Source organism: Odontomachus brunneus, unplaced genomic scaffold (assembly GCF_010583005.1).
Source record: "Odontomachus brunneus isolate Ranch 3 - 2012 unplaced genomic scaffold, Obru_v1 Obru_scaffold_073, whole genome shotgun sequence".
In the NCBI taxonomy this organism is placed as follows: Eukaryota; Metazoa; Arthropoda; class Insecta; order Hymenoptera; family Formicidae; genus Odontomachus; species Odontomachus brunneus.
Window position 1 is genome coordinate 1047556 of NW_022639523.1, and position 17891 is coordinate 1065446.

The window sequence follows — 17891 nt, forward strand, 5'->3', positions numbered from 1 at the left end:
TCGATCTTGGACGAAAATAGCTGAAGTTTTTTTTCCACGAACTCGAGTAATTCAAAGTAGGGATTGATACCGCTATGTGACGTTACTGAGATCGTATTCGAATATCTTATCCGCGCGATGACGATCGTTATATGCTTACGTACGAAGCTAAAACGAATTCTTTTATTTCACGAAATGAGTAATCAAACACGTCATCCAACATACGATCTTTTTTCATTGTCACATCACGATCTGCTGTTCGAATAAAAAAAGGCACGTGGAATTAAGTCTTCTTGCACTTATCTGCGTGATCGCATGCGCAAATGAAGAAACAAATGTCGACAAAAAGCTGATACATTCCACAGAAGTACGTTTTACTGTTTTCCACTTGTAGTTGTTTATAAGCAATTTTAAATAGAAACGTGTATAAACGAGAAGCGTTCCGCTGAAATCATCTCGCAGAATAACATTTTATCGCTCATAGTTGTGAATTATTTAGCTTATTATTGAGCTGAATTCGTAAGTTGTTTATAACATATTTTCAGGATTATACCTTCATTATATATTAAGAGAGTATGGAATACTGTTCTATTATTTTCAGGTCATAATTAAACTAGTTCGCTCTAGTCATTACTTACAATAATATACATATATATGTCTCCCACACACAGAGCGACAGAGAGAACGTCCAAAATTAAACTCACAAAAATTATGTCGGCTTTACCAGACTGAAAGTGATGCTTACAGGCGGAAACGCCATCTTTTGACCGGTCCAGCGCGATGTAACGAAGAAAATCGTTACAGCTTCCCGATAGTCATTACACCGTACAACGCACGGGATCTGTGGATCAACAGATATACATTATACACAAAATTATGATGTGGGTAGTTTGCGAGATCCCGCGAGCCATGTAAAATGAATTTCCTTTAATCCGGGAAACGATGGGCTGAAATTGAAGAAAAAAAAAAAGAGAGAATATATAAGGGAAAATTAGCAAAAAGATCTCCTTTTTCCTTCCACAATAACTTTTAACACGCTCGCAACTTTCTGAGAAGCTGAAATGCCGCTAAACATTTAATTAAAAGTTCGGCCCAGCGGAAAACAAACTAGCATAATGTATTACTAATCGCTTTTTTTCGTGATAACGTCTTTTAGTCGTGTTTTCTTAAAACAGGGCAACATCGATTAAATTTTTTATAACACTTCGTACAACTTTTTCTATTTTGTCACCGTCACTTAAACCTACTCATTAATATGTATGAACAGCAATTAGTTTTAAACTTTCGAGGAAACAGACTTTAAACATTAACGTACAACATCTACTATACATGAGTTTATAACAAATAGATTGGTTTAAATAAATCAGTTCCTAAAAGAACGTATTCGCATCGCGGAGAAGCGTATGTCAACACGCTTTGAATTTGAAACCAAATCATGATTCAGGAACTGCGCCGCGGTGAATAACCGCGACTTGCTGACACGTGCACGGCATCGTCTAGCATGACGCGACGGTAGAAAGGAAAAGATAAAGAATCGGAAATACAATTATAAATGCGTACCTCGCATCGTTCTGGTAGCTTTCGAAAAATCATTTATATTACGTAAATACGCACACACACATTACCTATTCTCACTCTCTCTTTTTCTCTCTCCTCTCTCTCTCTCTCTCTCTCTCTCTCTCTCTCTCTCTCTCTCTCTCTCTCCTGTCAATAACCTACACGATTATTTAACGCGCGGTGAGGTAAAAATTTATAAAGCGATTGTTTGACGCGCGAATCATGTAACGTGAAGTCCTGTAATGGCAAATTCGAGACTCCAATAGCTATTGGATATTTGTTCGCACGAGTAGCTCAAATTCATTAAACAAAATTCCATACACACAGGAAATTTTAGTAATTGAGATCACTCGTTGTTTTATTTGATAATTATTTAAATGTTTCGACTCGCGCTTCTCGAGCTCCACGAGCATTAACCACATTTTTTTATTTTTAAAACAGTCTATTCTTTTTTTAGCAAGAATTTCGGATTTCGTTTTCCGCATTTTGGCCTATTCCTAGATCAAAACGACATACTGTCCACCGAGTTCTCATTATTCTTCGCTTTGTCTCATTTCACTGGCACTACTCCATGAGATGTTGATATTAGAAACGCAGAAACGTCATTCTAGCATATACGTGGCGATAACTGTAGCGTACGAGTTACGCGCTTCTTGCGCACAGACGGATTAAAAATAAATTGTCACGTCACGATCACCGCTGTTTGAATAAGAGAACGCACGCTAAATTAATCCCTCTGATTTTTTTCGCTCACCTACGTAATCGCGACCTTGGAATTACGGTGCGTAAATAGCGGAGCAAACATCAACGAAAAGCATTCCGCCGAAATCGTTCCATGGAAGTGCACATTACTATTTTCTATTCATAGTTGTCTGCAAACATGTTTAAAACAAAAAAAAACATTTACGTAGTGTGTCGTCAAACTGGATTCACAAGTTATCGTGAATGACAAATTATTTATGGCAATTTTTAAGAAACATCGTCCCGACTATTAAGATCATTAAATTCATCTTTTGAGCTTCTTTAGCTAAAAAAAGTGGCAAAGTAGAAACATGAACAGAGTGATCTCTTTGAGATTTCTTTGATTTTTTTTTCTCTTTCATTATTTTATCAATTGTCGACCAACAGCGATATCACGTGAATTAAAAACTTGAGTAATCCGAGGCTTCAACGTCGACGAGAGCGCATTGGAAACTAGTTCGTAATTACATTATAGCGTTACATTTAAACGTCGGGCCGAGCTCGCGAACTACAGATGGTCGCACCGAGAAACCTTTGCGCACAAAACGCCGGGAGAAACAAAAAGGTTTCGTCGCGGCGTCTCTTTCCCGGCCAATCCCCTTAATAGAGGCTCGCGAGCGTCGATCGAACGTCGCGTCGTGCATGTTGGAGGTTCTCGAGATCGCATCTGTTCATGGGAAGGCGTCTACCTCACGTGATACTGTTGTAATATCATACATTGCTACGATCGTAACGTAATGTAATATGTACGCGGTACATATCCGTCACGTCGTATCGGACGATCTAATATCCGCGCCTTCAGCATGCCGGATGCGTGGAGACGAGATCCACGCTGATGCATCGTGTCAAACGCGTTTATTGGATCTTTTGTGTGCTCGCTACCTTAGGCTAATATTCCCGTTTCGCATTTAACTCGACACGACCTAGGTCAAATTCTACGAGTCTCGCCCGTTCAAAATCGGCCAACGCGTTCCGCGTCAACACGCTATCCGTAGGAATCGCACAGCCGCGCGCGTTTCGCGCCAAATACACCTGTGCGCGTGTTTACAACGGTGTATATTACGGCCATCGATTATTCTCATGGATCTTTTAATAGATGAATCCTTTGCATTGGTGTCGTGAAAATAACCCGTATCGGAGAAGTGACACGGAGAAGGAGCGGAGTGACGGAGAAGTTCTTAGAAGATACATTTGCATCATACCTCCGAGGATCTATAACTCTGTGTTGTATTGTTTGGCGCGTAAATAACGGGCGAAACAAATAGAGAAAGTTACGTTCGCGCGCACAAAGTGGTTTAACCCAGTTGCCGCGAAAACTTTCTTTCACATGTATTGGATTCTTCGGTTAAATTAGAGTAGATTGTTCCTCGGTGAAATTGAGGGGCCAGCAATAGTTTCCAAGTTATGAGCGATTAAAAATCTAAAAGATTTTAATTCTCGCGGATATAGCGGAACTTCACGTCGACATTTAGTTTCAAACGGGCACATTGATGAAACTTTGATCTCCGACTCACTCAGCGAGATATATTCTAGGTAAAAAAAAAATGTAAAACAGACGCGTGACTCAGTGGGTACTCGATTGAGGAAGAAGTCGATTGGATATGGATCGAGGAATTCGCGAACGACAGTAGATGCAAAAATGGATCTGCGACTCTTTTTTTTTTGTTACACATCCAAATAAAGTCCCATTCCCCAAGAGTAATTTCTGGCTACGTCCCTGCCACACGTAACCTCGTATCTCTGCGTAGATAGTTATTTATATATTCGTCTAGACCGTTAATTATATATGACACTATAGATAAGTGTGTACATGCTCCAGATAATTAGAAAAAAGCGGCTTAATTCGTGCAATGTTCCTCGTTTCTTAGCAAATTTGCCGTACATCCATCTCGATTCGTAAACTTAGCCGTTTACATAAATAAACATTCTATAAATAAGTCCCAAGAGAAAGCTCTCTTCATATTTTACGATACTTATAACCATCATATTTCAGCGGTGGAGTCAACTATTATAGTGAAATAGCGATTGTCGCCGCTCAGGATTTTTTTCGTTAATTTTATAATGACAGCAAAGCTCCTGAATGATTTATAAAAATAGATTCGTTGCGGTGCTGCAGACGTCTGTAAGAGTTAAAGAATATGCACGCTCAGTTGGCGCGTAATCATTGAATAAGTCGACGACGTGGTTTCTCATGCATACAAGGTGTCTCGAAAAACTTTACTATCCAATCATGACAGATTTCCTTGATCAATTTGCAATGAACTTTCCCATGCTAAAAATATCGATGATTATCGTTCACCGCAATTTTTTTGCTCTCATACGTATTTCTTTTTTATTATTTATATTTCGAAAATTATTGACGAAATTATTCGATTTCAAATTGGTTGCGCGTACAATTTAAGAGTATCTACAAGTTTGTTTGGATATTCTAATTATTATATTTCTAGATTATTTGCATCTCTATACTATTTATATCTTCCATCAAATGCTCCTCATTATTGCATGTATCACGTGGCATATTTTTCTCACTTTTTTAACACGTAACCAAGTTTAGTATCACGTGCGAGTCTCGCGAGATCGATATTGTACGAAGAAATAAACAGCTCGAATCTGTTTATCAGTTAACCAGCGTATAAAGATTATTCGTCAATAGACGGTGCACGGCACCGGCTGGCAGAAGCGTAAAGAGCGATAAAGAGTCGCAGACCCTTTTTTCTATAACGACGGTACGTGACTCGAGTAATATTCCCTCGCTTACGTTTTCGTCGACATAATCACGCGTTTCTCACGTGTCGCGGTACGTGGTCCGAGGTTTTCGTGTGCCAGATCTTCATAATGACATTTGTTCAAGATCCGATCCGATTAAGAGAAATCAGACTTCATGGACGACGGCGATGTGACCTTTCTTTTCGCCGAGGTCGTCAAACGCGAATATCGCATTGTCGAAGATTAAACTGTCATTCCAAGAATATTGTCGACACGACTCGTGTTGTGGAATTAAATTAAATCTTCGCTGAAATTATTGCAATTAATTCGGAAACATTCGACTTGTAATCACGATATACTATATTTTATTATCGTGTACCGAAAATTCAATAATAATTATAATAATTCAACAATAATTATAATGCTATTAACATATAAATTATAATTAGTTATAAATGGTGAATAGTCGATTGTGGGGTCAGTTTCCCGAGAGCGATTAAAGGAACGCGATACCGTTCGCGATTTGCATGATTGTCGCTCGGAATCATCGCGACCTAACGTCATTAAACTTCACATCAAGCGAACGAATTAAAATCACACCTGCAAATGTCATTAAAACGGAGTGTCGAATACGAGCGTTCGCGTTCCGGCGGTTTGCATTATTCACGAAGCGTGGATTAACTCTCGAGCGACGATACGTCTCGGAAAGGAACACGAACGGGTACCGTGTTGTCATACCACGCGCACCTGTCACGTTTTTTCGCCGAGACAAAGCCTATGAAGTCGCTTTAACTATAAATTTCGTTTTTGACTCGTTCGACGTGAAAGTAGGAAACGTAAAGTTTGCACGAGGTATTAATTACTCGGCCGTACAATGTGCGCCGGCGCGACTGCTTACGCTAGAGGTACTTCGATTATCAAAATATAATTACTTTGTTTCCGATACTGTGTATTTTTATACCCTCTTCGTCGACTAGATTTCGATATTTTCGAGTAATGTTGAACACAAAAAAAAAGATAAGAGAGGACATTGACGTGTAAAAAAAGAAAAGATGATTAACAAAGCACATTATGATTAACAAAGCACATCATGAATAGAATGGACGTAATTAACTATGTGTGTGTGTGTGTGTGTTGCGTGTGTATATATCTATTGCCTAAACACTTTTATCTATCGCCTAACCGTACGTCGGCCGATTTAATTTCAAAGCTATGATAAATTTAGATAAAACGGCTACAAATCGTAAACGCCAACGGAGGAGGAAGAGAAAGAGAGAGAGGAAGAGGGAGGGAGAAAGAGAGGCGCGGGAGTGCGAGAGCGTTTTCGCGGTGGCATTTCGCAGAGAGATCTTCGTCTGTCGTTGTCTCTGTCTCCCTCTTCCCTCCCTCCCTTCATCCTCTCTCTCTCTCTCTCTCGTTTTATCTCTCGTTCGACCGTATTGGGTGTCGTAGGAATTTTCGAGGGCTGAGGTGACGGCGGCGCGGTGGTCCTCTTACGTTAGCGCGATAAAGCGCGCTTCAAAGGAGGAGGCCGAGGAATCTGGTGGGGCCCGGGATTGACGTCATTCAATGACGTCAAGCAGGACCGTGCCGAAAGCCCGCAGGAGCCACGCTCATCCGCGCCTCGACCTGCGCGGGCAGATATTGTCTCTGCCACTGTTCTCGGTCTATCAGCGGGACACGTGAGATATTCATCGCACGAAATGCGATTTCGTATCGATGTAACGTCACCTATCGATCGTTGATGTTGGCGAGGCATCGCTGAAAAATTCATTTTCCAAACGTCACGGCCGTTTTGCTCTGCTAAGCTTCTTTCGAAAAATCGAGGCGCGTTTTAAATTAGATGATATCAAGGTAAAATCCCAAAATTCGTACTCGAGGAAACGAGTTGGCGAATATGTGTATGAGAGATTTCCAGACGCTTATTACTTTCCTATATGTTTCCTGGAAGACGTTGTTTGGAGAGTAAAGAATGCTTTCGTCATTGAAACGGAAGAGAGAGAAAGAGAGAGATGTGCAAATGCTGCCATAAACGCGCGCCGAAAGATTACAGAGACGTGTCTCCATCGTAAACAGGAAATTTCGAGCCAAGACGGGGAGAGCGTCGGGTCAGTGGCATTGCGATTAATCAGATACGATTTTTGCGGGGCTCAAGGATAAAGTAACAATTGCCTACTCTCCGCCGCGCGCAAGAGTTAACGCGTTCGATTTTAATTCCAGCCAACGGTCGGTCCGCCGTTATTTCCGATCAAAAAAAGTAAGAGAACGCTCGTTCTTCCGTCCAGAAGTTCAGGACGAGCTTTGTTCCCGACATCACGCCGAGGATTTATAGGTGCTCTTTAGGGAAGCGTTTCAATCTCTCGTTCCGGCCGCGCTTTTCCCGAGACGAGTTTCTCAGGTAATTGGACATGATCGCTACTCCGTCGGACTAGTTTATTTATTCGCTCGCGGCGGAACGGGGTGTTTTATATCGGCGATATTAACGTCTTGCGAACGCGCGCGCGGAGCAGCCACGCGAATACGGAGACGTGCGGTGAAAATCCTAATCGCTCGCCTGGCGTATGTTTGTAATGCGATAATGCCACCGGCACACAGTGTCGGTGTCGGCAGTGTCGCCAAGGCGATGATTCACGAAATTACCGCCGGCTTACTTTACGGTCGCGCACGTTTCCCCGCGGCGGAAATAGCCCCGATGCGCGGGTGAATTTCGTTTGTTATTGCGGATGGGACAGTTCTAAAACCGTATGATTAAAGGCGTGACATAACACGCGAGATGAAAAGCGAGGGAGACGGGGAGAAGGACGGAGGGAGAGAGAAAGGGAGGAAGAGTTGGCGATTTTGACGGTAAAAACAGACATTGGACGATTTCATGTGGTTTACGTTGATTTATGGAAAGTAAAGGATCAATTAAAAGAAAACAAGACGAAATGAAAAAAAAACGATTTTGACGGAAAATTCATGTCGGCGATAATGCTTCAGTAAGCTCCGCAGACATTGTTTTCTTTAAATTATAATAGATGTCATTTGAGAAAGACAATTATATAGACATATATATGTTTACTAAACGTTCAGAGGACTCATTATCGTCTTGACTATGTCGATCTCTTTAACTCTTGACCCCAAGATTATTGTTCATATTAATTACGTACAACCCGGAAATTAATGGATGCGAATGTGGAGCACGAATTAAAGTGTTTACACGTTATCGACACGAAAACAAGAAAGAAGAAGAATAAAATATAGATCGAATACAGCTGCGTCTGTCCGGCACCGCGCGCGAGCAGTTAAAGGTTAAAGAGTGCGAGCCTGTTAAATGAAAAATATAATAGCTCGCGACCTCGACGTGCGATATTCAGTTGAGTTGCCCTCGTAAAAAAATATAACGGTGACGTGCGACCAGTTGGAAGGCGGGAGCACGTTCACGGCCGCGATTATTACATAATAATAAGCTGTTTACTCGTGTGGCCAGCGCACACATGTATTAAATCGGTCGGATTAGGGATTGAAAGAGCACGTGCATCCCTCGTGAGTATATCGCCGCGCTTTAATTAACTTGCAGAGTTGTATTGTGGCAATAACCGCAAGTTAGTCCCCCCCCTCTCTTTCTCTCTCTCTCTCCCTCTCTCACAATTGACTTTGCGACCCTGAGAGATAGCTCGCGCTCATTATTCTTAACCTTAATCTTTATTTACAAGAAAACCTTTTACAGTGTACATGAGCAGAATGAATTATTTCATAGATGATTAACAAACAGATACATTATGAAATTTTCAATTACATGCATGAAGATTAGAAGCATACATAAAACAAAGCAATTAATGAAATAAACAGATAAACATGAAAATATATGATGCGTGAAGGAGATGAAACAATGCAATAAATCTCAATAGAAAAATGACATTATAATTAAACATTAATTAAACTCGTCGCGTGGAACGTCGTAATAGGATAAAATATAAAAACGAAAATGCATTTAGAGCGGAAGCACAAAACCGCTCGTAAACATATTGCAAATGTTCAAACGTATTTTTGGTGCAGTAATTTCCTAGTAATGCGCGAGTGGCTCCTGATTTATCGTTCCAATATTATGGTTAATTATTTATACGAGTATATTATATCGTGTGAAACGTTGTTTTATTTCTTTATATAAAAAAGAAATGTGATGTCTTTTTTGTCGCAAGAAATTTGTAAAAATGAGTTCCTTGTCTTGTTCTATCGTGTTAGTCACTTGGCCAACTTGTGCCCGTATTAGTCACTTACTGACTTGCATCCTTCTTCAAATCGACGATATAATTATCGCTGATTTACATGTGCATAAGGAACTTCATCTGCGGTACAGACGTCATGGTTCCACGACTTGTGTCTGGTTTTTCTTCAGGACTGTCATGAGTTTTCGATGTGTATACATGCGTTCTGTTTCGCGCAGACTTCGGTGGCTTCGATCGTGACGCACTTTACACGCATTTACGCATGTCGATGAAAGCGGCCCAGTGACGCTCTTTACAGACAGCAAAATTGGAAGTACATCGGCCAAGTTGAATTAAAACATAATGAAATACCGTGTATTTTAGATTTCAATGTTTTTGAGACATCTCGCGAAAACGACAACGAAAACTGTATTTACAGATCTGTTCATTTTAGCTGTATATTCTTTTTCACGTTTAAAATAAAACAAAACATGAAACAGCTATACTGACGTTCTTTCTTATTGAAAATCGATCTTTGGTCGATTTGTCTCGATTTACCTTTAACAATGGTTTGATTGACTTGTTATTCTATCATTTGTAATGTGTAATATTCAACATCTTTGTAAGTAATTTATATGCGAATAAAAAAGTCTTATAGCAAAGTCCGCTTTGAAGTGACTACAATACGAAGTAGATAAGTATTTCGAGGACAATAAGTACTTACGTGGACATACATGTATACGTGCGTTTGTGCGTGCGTACGTGAGTGAGTGAGTGAGTTGCAATTTGCGTAATGCAGCCTAAGTTGCACGGATCAAAATGAAAATAGCGACCGCGCGGTAATGTTAAGTTCAATACCAACGTTAATAGATAAGCTCGTATTTCACGAGTGCGTCATTGCTGACATAATTTAGGTCACGCGGAGCAAGAAAGTGCACGCGATCGCGCGATGCTGCGATCAACATTGTGACTGGGAAGACTGAGAGTATCGAGTCATGAAAATTTCCGACGTTATCCGGCACAAGGAATGCATTCACGAAATTCCTACGACGACGAGGTCGGAAATTTCGACGCACTCGCATCGAAGCCTCGCCCCTGGAACGTTAATTAATATCTTATCACGTAAATATTTCTCACAACGATAGTTCGCCATCGCGTCAGAGCTTTATGATCGGTGCAGTTGTGTTTCTTATAATCGCTACCTCACTTCATCATGACGTCAAATGAAGTCGTAAAGCATCCAATCATAAAAATTACTCTCGACATTTTCAATTCTGTATTTCTCGTTGTGTTATTTATTACCACTAATTATTTTAAGATACGACTGGAAGAAATTTATCCCGTTAATCGATATCGTTCCATCGTCATTGAACTAAAAAGAGCTCGTGAATGTCGTTTCATGAGAACAGGAATTTAATTCTATAACGAACAAAAGTGGTTTGTCGGACAAACTCATTATCGGTTAACACCGTGAAAAAGGACAGATAACGACTGCAGCTCTCAATTGCATAATGCAACGATGAAAGGCAGACTGTTGTATGGGCGACGAGCACGCGCTCTTGAACACACGCGGCGCCTCTTTTTCTGAATTATCCGAAGCGAATGTAATTGAATCGAGCAAGCAACCCCGACAAACTCACCGTCGGACGAAGAACTATAGGCTAAATTAAAATTCCTCGCTCTTACTCTCTACCTTCCTCTCTTTCCTCCGTCTTGTCTATGTTTCCAATAATTTTTTTCTTGCACCTCCGTCATTATATTTCCGATATCTGTAGATAACATCTGGACGTTTATTACTCCTTTATTATCAACAACACGCAATTTCACAAAAAAATTCACATTCATAATCATAAATATTGTTTTATTTTCTATAAAAAAAAATTCTCATAATACATTATGTTTCCAATATACACTTTGATTCCAACATTCTACATCTGCCTTCAAATCTACGATCTGTCATCGCTTAATGTCCTTGAGACCATTACTGACATCGTACACGAAAAAGAAAATTTAGTCGAATTAACTAAATATCTAGTGAAATATAAACGAATCAGAAATTCCACTTGAAGTTACCAAAATTCTTTTCAAGTCAAAGAGATTTCTGATTAACTTGGACAGTTACAAGTTCTGACTAATCCAACCAAACTTTCTCTTTCCGTGCATGCGATATTCAATCATTGATAACGTGTAATACCGAAATAACGCAAGAAAAGTGACCGATACGTGTATGTTTTACATGTCGCGTTTCCTTGTCCATCTTCTTAAAGCGCGCGATTGGTACGCTATACGCTATATGGTAGCAGAAATCTCGAGGGAAATAGACATAGAAGTAGGACAAATCTCTCTGTCCGGTCCGTCTGTTTCGCGCTACTTCTGCGCGGTGCGAAACTTCGTGTAACGTCAAAAACCGACTGATTCTCCCACGACTTCGGCGTATTGATTTACTGCCGTACAAAGTTGCTCGCGTGCGAACGCGAAATCAAGCCGAGTACGACCTACGACAAGCCAAAGTGCGTGGGCGGCGAAGGACTTGACGAAGAGAAAGACGAAATGATGGAGCTGGAAAATTGTCGGTGAGATTGGTCGTCCGGTGTGTCTAAAGAACCCCTACTGTCGCAAGCATTGCAGCTCGCAAACGGCGATCTTTCATAACACAGAAAAAAAGAGACACGACTTTTCCTATTTGAAATTTCATTTGCATCAAAAAACGAGAAAGTCGTGACGCGCTACATTAGTTAATATAATTTTCTGTCGCCAAGAGAGAGAACGAATGAGAAGAGAAGCGAAGGAAGAGAAGTTCTCGTTCATATGTCGACAGACACACATCTCATTGCCATAGCTGGACTGTGCTCGTTACATACGTCCTTCCTTTATGACGACAGTTACCTACAAGGAAGCCACTCTCTCTTTCCCAACCTTGCCTTGGTATACTATCGATTCATCCGACCGTGGAGATACCGAAAGATGTTCGTTCAAGATGGGAGAACCGACTTGAGTGTGATCAAGAAAGTGCGTGCACGCGACAGAATACGGGCACGTGGAGTAAATGAGCACGTGGAATGAATTTCCATATGCATGCCAGATGCGGTGAATATTTTTGCATATTCTTGGAGCACCCAAATGAAGCGACACGTGTCATAAAAGGAACAATTCTGCGAAGTAAATGAAAGCTTTCATGGTCGTTTATTATTAGATCCTTTGTTTCACGAAAGATTTTCAAAATACGACAATATATATATATGAATACGTTTAAATATAAAAAACGATCCTGTAATAAGTAATTATATATTTTCGAAATACCCGCAAGCAAATCTTCTTCTGTTTCATAGGAAACTTTATATTGAGAAATTGTGTTCTATAGAAATTCCCGCCAATAGAAGGAGCCTTGGGAGATATATGGAAATATCGCTTATATAGCTCCCTCTTAAAAAAAGATGAATCGACCTTCCATACAAGGGTCCCCGAAAATTATGCGGTGCATTTGCAAGTAAATAGAATTTTCAAAACTCCGAAAAATATATCTACAGGAATACAATTTTGTTTTGCAAAACAGAGAAAGGCAAATTGGAGCGCGACGAAATAAATTCAGCTAGGAACGAACTCCTCGAATGGCGGGTTTCTCTTTGAAACTCAGCCGGGAGAAATGTCGCTTCCGAAATAGCGCTTTATTGCGTTGTTGTTTGTAAAAACGACGACGGGACGATTCTCGTTTACGGTGAACGTAAAAATATGCTATGACACGAATGGAACAATTTACACTGTCGACGACGTATTAGAAGTTTCCTCGACACGAAAACATGCGTCTGACGTCAATTTTCTAAAAAAAAAAAAGAGCGAAAAAAAGTGGAGGAAGAAGAAAGAAACTGACAGATCGATTCAATCCGCGACAAGATGTGATTGTCATCAATTATCTTCAACTTTCTCAGAACCGTTTTATTGAGCTGACTCGATAGAAGAGGAACTAAAGAGCAACGTACGATATGCGTCAGTTTTAAGTATTAACGCCCGATTATTTCATTTCTTCTTTTTTTTTAGAAACAATTCTCTGAACGAAATTCGCTTACGCGACTACTTTAATAATCTGAGCGTGCGCAAACTGCTAGGAAACTATTCGCGTGTTTCCTCGCAAATTCCTCGCTTTTGACGTCACACAATCCGCGATAGCTGACACATGCATCGAGGATCCTTAAAACTTTACATGATCTTGCCTAAATAACGTGGCCATTCGGGGTTTTTAAAAAAATATCCGATATTTCTCAGAATCGACGGGACTATTACACGACAATACTCAAATCGGACAAAGCCTGCACGCGCGCAAATCGCCGCCGCGTTCCGCCTCCACACGATCGCTATTATTTAAACGATTCACCGTTAAAACAGCAGAACGACTCTTCCGCACGATCGCGTTGCATTCGGCCTGTAACAGAGAACACCTGCGAGTTCGACGAAATAGAAGGCGAAACAACTCCTCGCTTCGTTAAAACCGCATATCACGAAAACGCTTAGCCGTAAACGCTGCGCGGAAACGATCTCGAGTGTTGATACTGGCGCGTTAATTGGATGCGCTTGAGTAATGTTATTTATTAACGCAAGTGTTCTCGAGATTTATGCGGATTATTCGGAGCTGTCTGATTTCACGGAGAAATATCGTTCGGTGGTGCGAGAACTCGCACAAGCGTACCAGTCATAATGCTCGTAATAAATCACTTCTCTTCAAAAATATATTTCATCATTAAATTTAATATTGACGATATATAAATACAAAAATACCCCTTTGTCGTTTCATTTATATGTTATTCATTTATTGGTAGATCGCGCGAATTCGGGTGTGTCGATTTTCCGTAATAGGTCCGGCCAAGTCACATCTTAACACAAGAAAGACAGAGGGAGATAGCGTGCCAGCGAATGCGAACAATTGCTCACGCAATCTTTTGTCCCAAGCACGTTAATTATCATTCTCGCGGGACGATGTAACGCACGCTGGTGTCCACGTTCATTAAGAAATAATCAACCATGTCGGTCACTATACATATTCAATATGGCCGATTCGTTCTGCACGCCGCACTGACCACGCGATCTGCACTGACGTGAAGCATCACCAGTAAAAATCTATTGACGTCAAGCCAAACTAAAAAATAAGACCGTCGTTCAAGTCGCGACGAGGATGAATTTACTTTTTTTGCTGAAGTGATCCAACGATCTACGGAAAAACAAAAAGACCCCGAAAAATATCCGCGCGCACGTAGTTCTGTCCTCGCTATTCGATCGTTTGCTACGACCTTTTAGCTACCTACACAATTCGCTATTTAACCTTCGCGGGCTTCTGCAATTCGTTACCTGGGTTACATGGCAGGTGTGTTTTGCTCCAGCGTGTTCGATACTACCGACAAACAAGTTACGCGTTTCGCGCGTTAAACTTAAAATAATTACACGCCCGCCACACCGACGTCCCCGCTTCTCACCCACCCTTATCCGAGATAAATATTCATATACGACGATAAAATTGAACTACCGTAATCACATCCGCATTTTAATCGTACGAATATTCAATTTTCCTCGCGAAACGTGATCCCTGTGCGAAACCGGTTGCCGCTGTCGTCGCTGCCGATTCCACTCGAAAATCGAAAAGAAATCAGATTACGCCAATGTTACTTGGCTCGCCTGTTCTTTTCGTACGTTACGTCGGAATCGGCGAAATCGACGTTATGAAAGTGTGAGAGGAAAATCAACGAGGACGATGTGCGGCAACGCGCATTGCAACATGCGCGCATCGTTATGCTTCGATGAGTGACACTTATATTCGTATTATTATAGCTTCTATTTCAGTCGATACCCGACCCACAGCATCGACAAGCACGAAGATTATTATGCCGATCGAATCAAGCTCGTTTCCCTCAACCCTCACCCTATTCGATAGAAATGGGTGGAATAATGAAACTCCCACGTAAATCACTATGTGATGCTATGCCCCCTCGGCCTCTCAGTGCGTCATCAGTGCGATTTTAATACACTCTCAATTTGTGAGTAAGATTCTCGTGTGACGTACATATCATGACGTGCTCCATGACATATGCAATATATCATAACATATACTGAGTGTGCCGATATCTTCGACTTATTGCTTTTAACGTCTCGTACGATTTGAAGTCAATCTTTCTGCATACAGAAAAATACTGTATTCAAGTAAGATTTTCTTGTGTATACTTAGAATTTTGTTCAAAGTGGATACAGCTGTGAGTAGTCGGGTATGTGTTCACTTGATGAAATGGCAATGGATTTCATCAATCGCGTTATATAATCATATCTATGGGAATCTATCTGCTATACTAACTTGGTTTATAATTTCAATTTTAATTTTGACGACTCTGCCTTCGTTCTATTTGAAATCAATTTACTATGAAGCTGACGCTAAGTACAACCGTGAATTGGTCAGACTCGTATTCATAACAGAAAATCGACAAACTAGAGTTATATCCGTGAGCTGTACATTACGTTCTCATTACTCGTCAACTATGATGATATTGCAATACTAATCATACAGACAGAATGTTCTAGGATCCGAAACACCCATTTTAACGAGACTACTTTTAACTTGTTCATTTTGGTTGTCGATACATTGAGTAGCAGCAATAATCGTCGATCACGTGTGAATCACTTAAGAGACGAGATAAATAAGAGAAGAGGAATCGCGCTCGAGAGCGGAACGACGAGGCGAGAGGCATGGAGAACGTCACACACCGACGTTTACGATCGCACGAGCATATAATCTCGTCATTTCAGTTCCAAGACAATCAGACCATTCGACGTCAAATGCCTCGATAACCAAGTCTTAACGTGCGTATTATGTAATATGCTTCATACAAAGCGCTCCGAAAGGGCTGACAGGGTCCAAGAGTCGAAGAGAGGAAGAGAAGGGAGGGAGCAGGGAGTCATAGTTTGCACGACGGTACGTTCCAGCGTCTCGTCGCTCCCGGAGCGCAAGTATTCCGATGCTGTTGCAGAATTCGTTTTGGAGCGCAAGCGACAGTCGCGAGCGCACGGACCGAGGGACGAAGTCACGTGCTGGCGCGCAGCGCGCTATTTGCCGTGCAATTACATCGAGAAACAATTAACGACGAGACGGACGCCGGGCACGTACGTACGTGCGTGACGTCAATCGTCGAAGATAACGGGCGCGCGCGCGCGCGCGGACGCGAGCGATAGTAATCGGTAGTGGTGTGGGCGGCGGGTGCACCGACGTCGGTTACGTAGAAGAGGAGGCGGCGGAGGAGGCGGAGGCGGAGGAGAGGAGGAGGAGGAGGAGGAGGTGAAGGCGGCGGTGGAGAGAGCGGGGAAGTCGGGGGCAGAAGAGAAGCAAAGTATACAGGGGCAGAAGAAGGGCGGCGGGGGAGGACGAGAAGAGAGGAAGCTCGCGCGCGGGGTGGTTCGCCAAGAATGGCCGGGGCGACGGCGTACGAGGGGGCGAGGGCCGAGGGCGCCGACACCGCCGCCGGTCGAGCCAAAGCAGGGGGGTGGCAATATGGCCGTCGGTCAGTCGGTATCGAACCGCCGTGCCGAGCGGAGCTCCTACGCTGACTCGTGCGCGCGTAGGCACGGCACCGCTGCTCCGTTCTGCTCCGTAGTGGACGGGACGGGCGCTCTGGATATCCGGCAGGCGCGCGCGCCGCAACGTCCGCACTCACCGATGGCTTCCCGGCCTTCGCGCGCAATCCCCGAGAATCTCGCCGTCGCCGTCGTCAGTCCGGTCGAATTCGTAGGACGCGCTCGTCAGTTGGTTGCGAGAGTCGTCCGGTAACTTCCGAGCAGTAGTGGTAAGTACAGGCATCGACAAGCGTCGCTAATCATCCTCGGCTTTCCCCGGGATATTCCCTCCGACAAGCCGCTTCTACTTATCCTGACGCGCGACCACTCTTCTCGGCACGACCTCCTTGTCAACGCGCGAGGCCTACTATCGAGGAATATCGACGGCGATCGATCGCGAACTCTCTCGATAGGTAGGAGGTCGTTGTCGATCCGTGACGTCAAGCGAGGATTCTCATTGTACTTGTTGCGGTAGGGCCTTTGTACTCTGGAGACGGTGGATCCTTGACGCACGCTCTCCTTGAGAGGGAGACCATGTCCGTCTGGTCCCTCTTCCTTTCTCCTTCGCGCTCTCCCGCCGCATACACCTTCTCTCCGATAAACGGTGCAACGTCCTTCCGGGATATCGCCGTCGCTCCGCTCCGTCAGCCTTCGAACTCAGGGATTCAATGACGAGCGATGTCGCGAATGCGAGATAAATAATTATCATGAATTAGACGCTCGCCGATATCGCGCGGGATACCTCAGGACTTCCGCGACACCAAGTTGCGAATATTTATACGCGCGTATAAAGAGAGAGACTTACGCGCGTCTATGAAGGTAGTAGTTACGGATCGTAAGATCGCACTAGACAGACCTCTCGGAGTAAGTCTTCATGAATTTTCATCGACGTTCGCGCGTGCGTAATCGCTTGCGTAGACACGAATATGTTAAAAAAAACTGTCTATATAGTATATTAAGGGCGGTCACGTCAAAGAGTTACAAGCTGTTTTTTCCGTAACTAACCAGAAGTATAACGGGATTCTTTCTTAATATCTTCAGATTTGTGAAGATCTTCATGAGATATCAGATCTCCTATGAGAACAATCTCTCTCTCTCTCTCTCTCTCTCTCTCTCTCTCTCTCTCTCTCTCTCTCTCTC

The 17891-nt window shown here is 42.5% G+C and overlaps 1 protein-coding gene across 3 annotated transcripts in view; it reads left to right on the plus strand.

Moving 5' to 3' along the window:
* The first annotated feature begins 16676 nt into the window (after nucleotides 1–16676).
* LOC116847061 (MAP/microtubule affinity-regulating kinase 3-like) overlaps nucleotides 16677–17891 on the plus strand; it is a 9707-nt gene continuing 8492 nt past the window's right edge. For all 3 annotated transcript variants that reach the window (XR_004378652.1, XR_004378651.1, XM_032821645.1), the window contains exon 1: nucleotides 16677–16981. The gene's annotated coding sequence lies outside the window, so the exon portion shown is untranslated. The remainder of the gene's footprint in view (nucleotides 16982–17891) is intronic.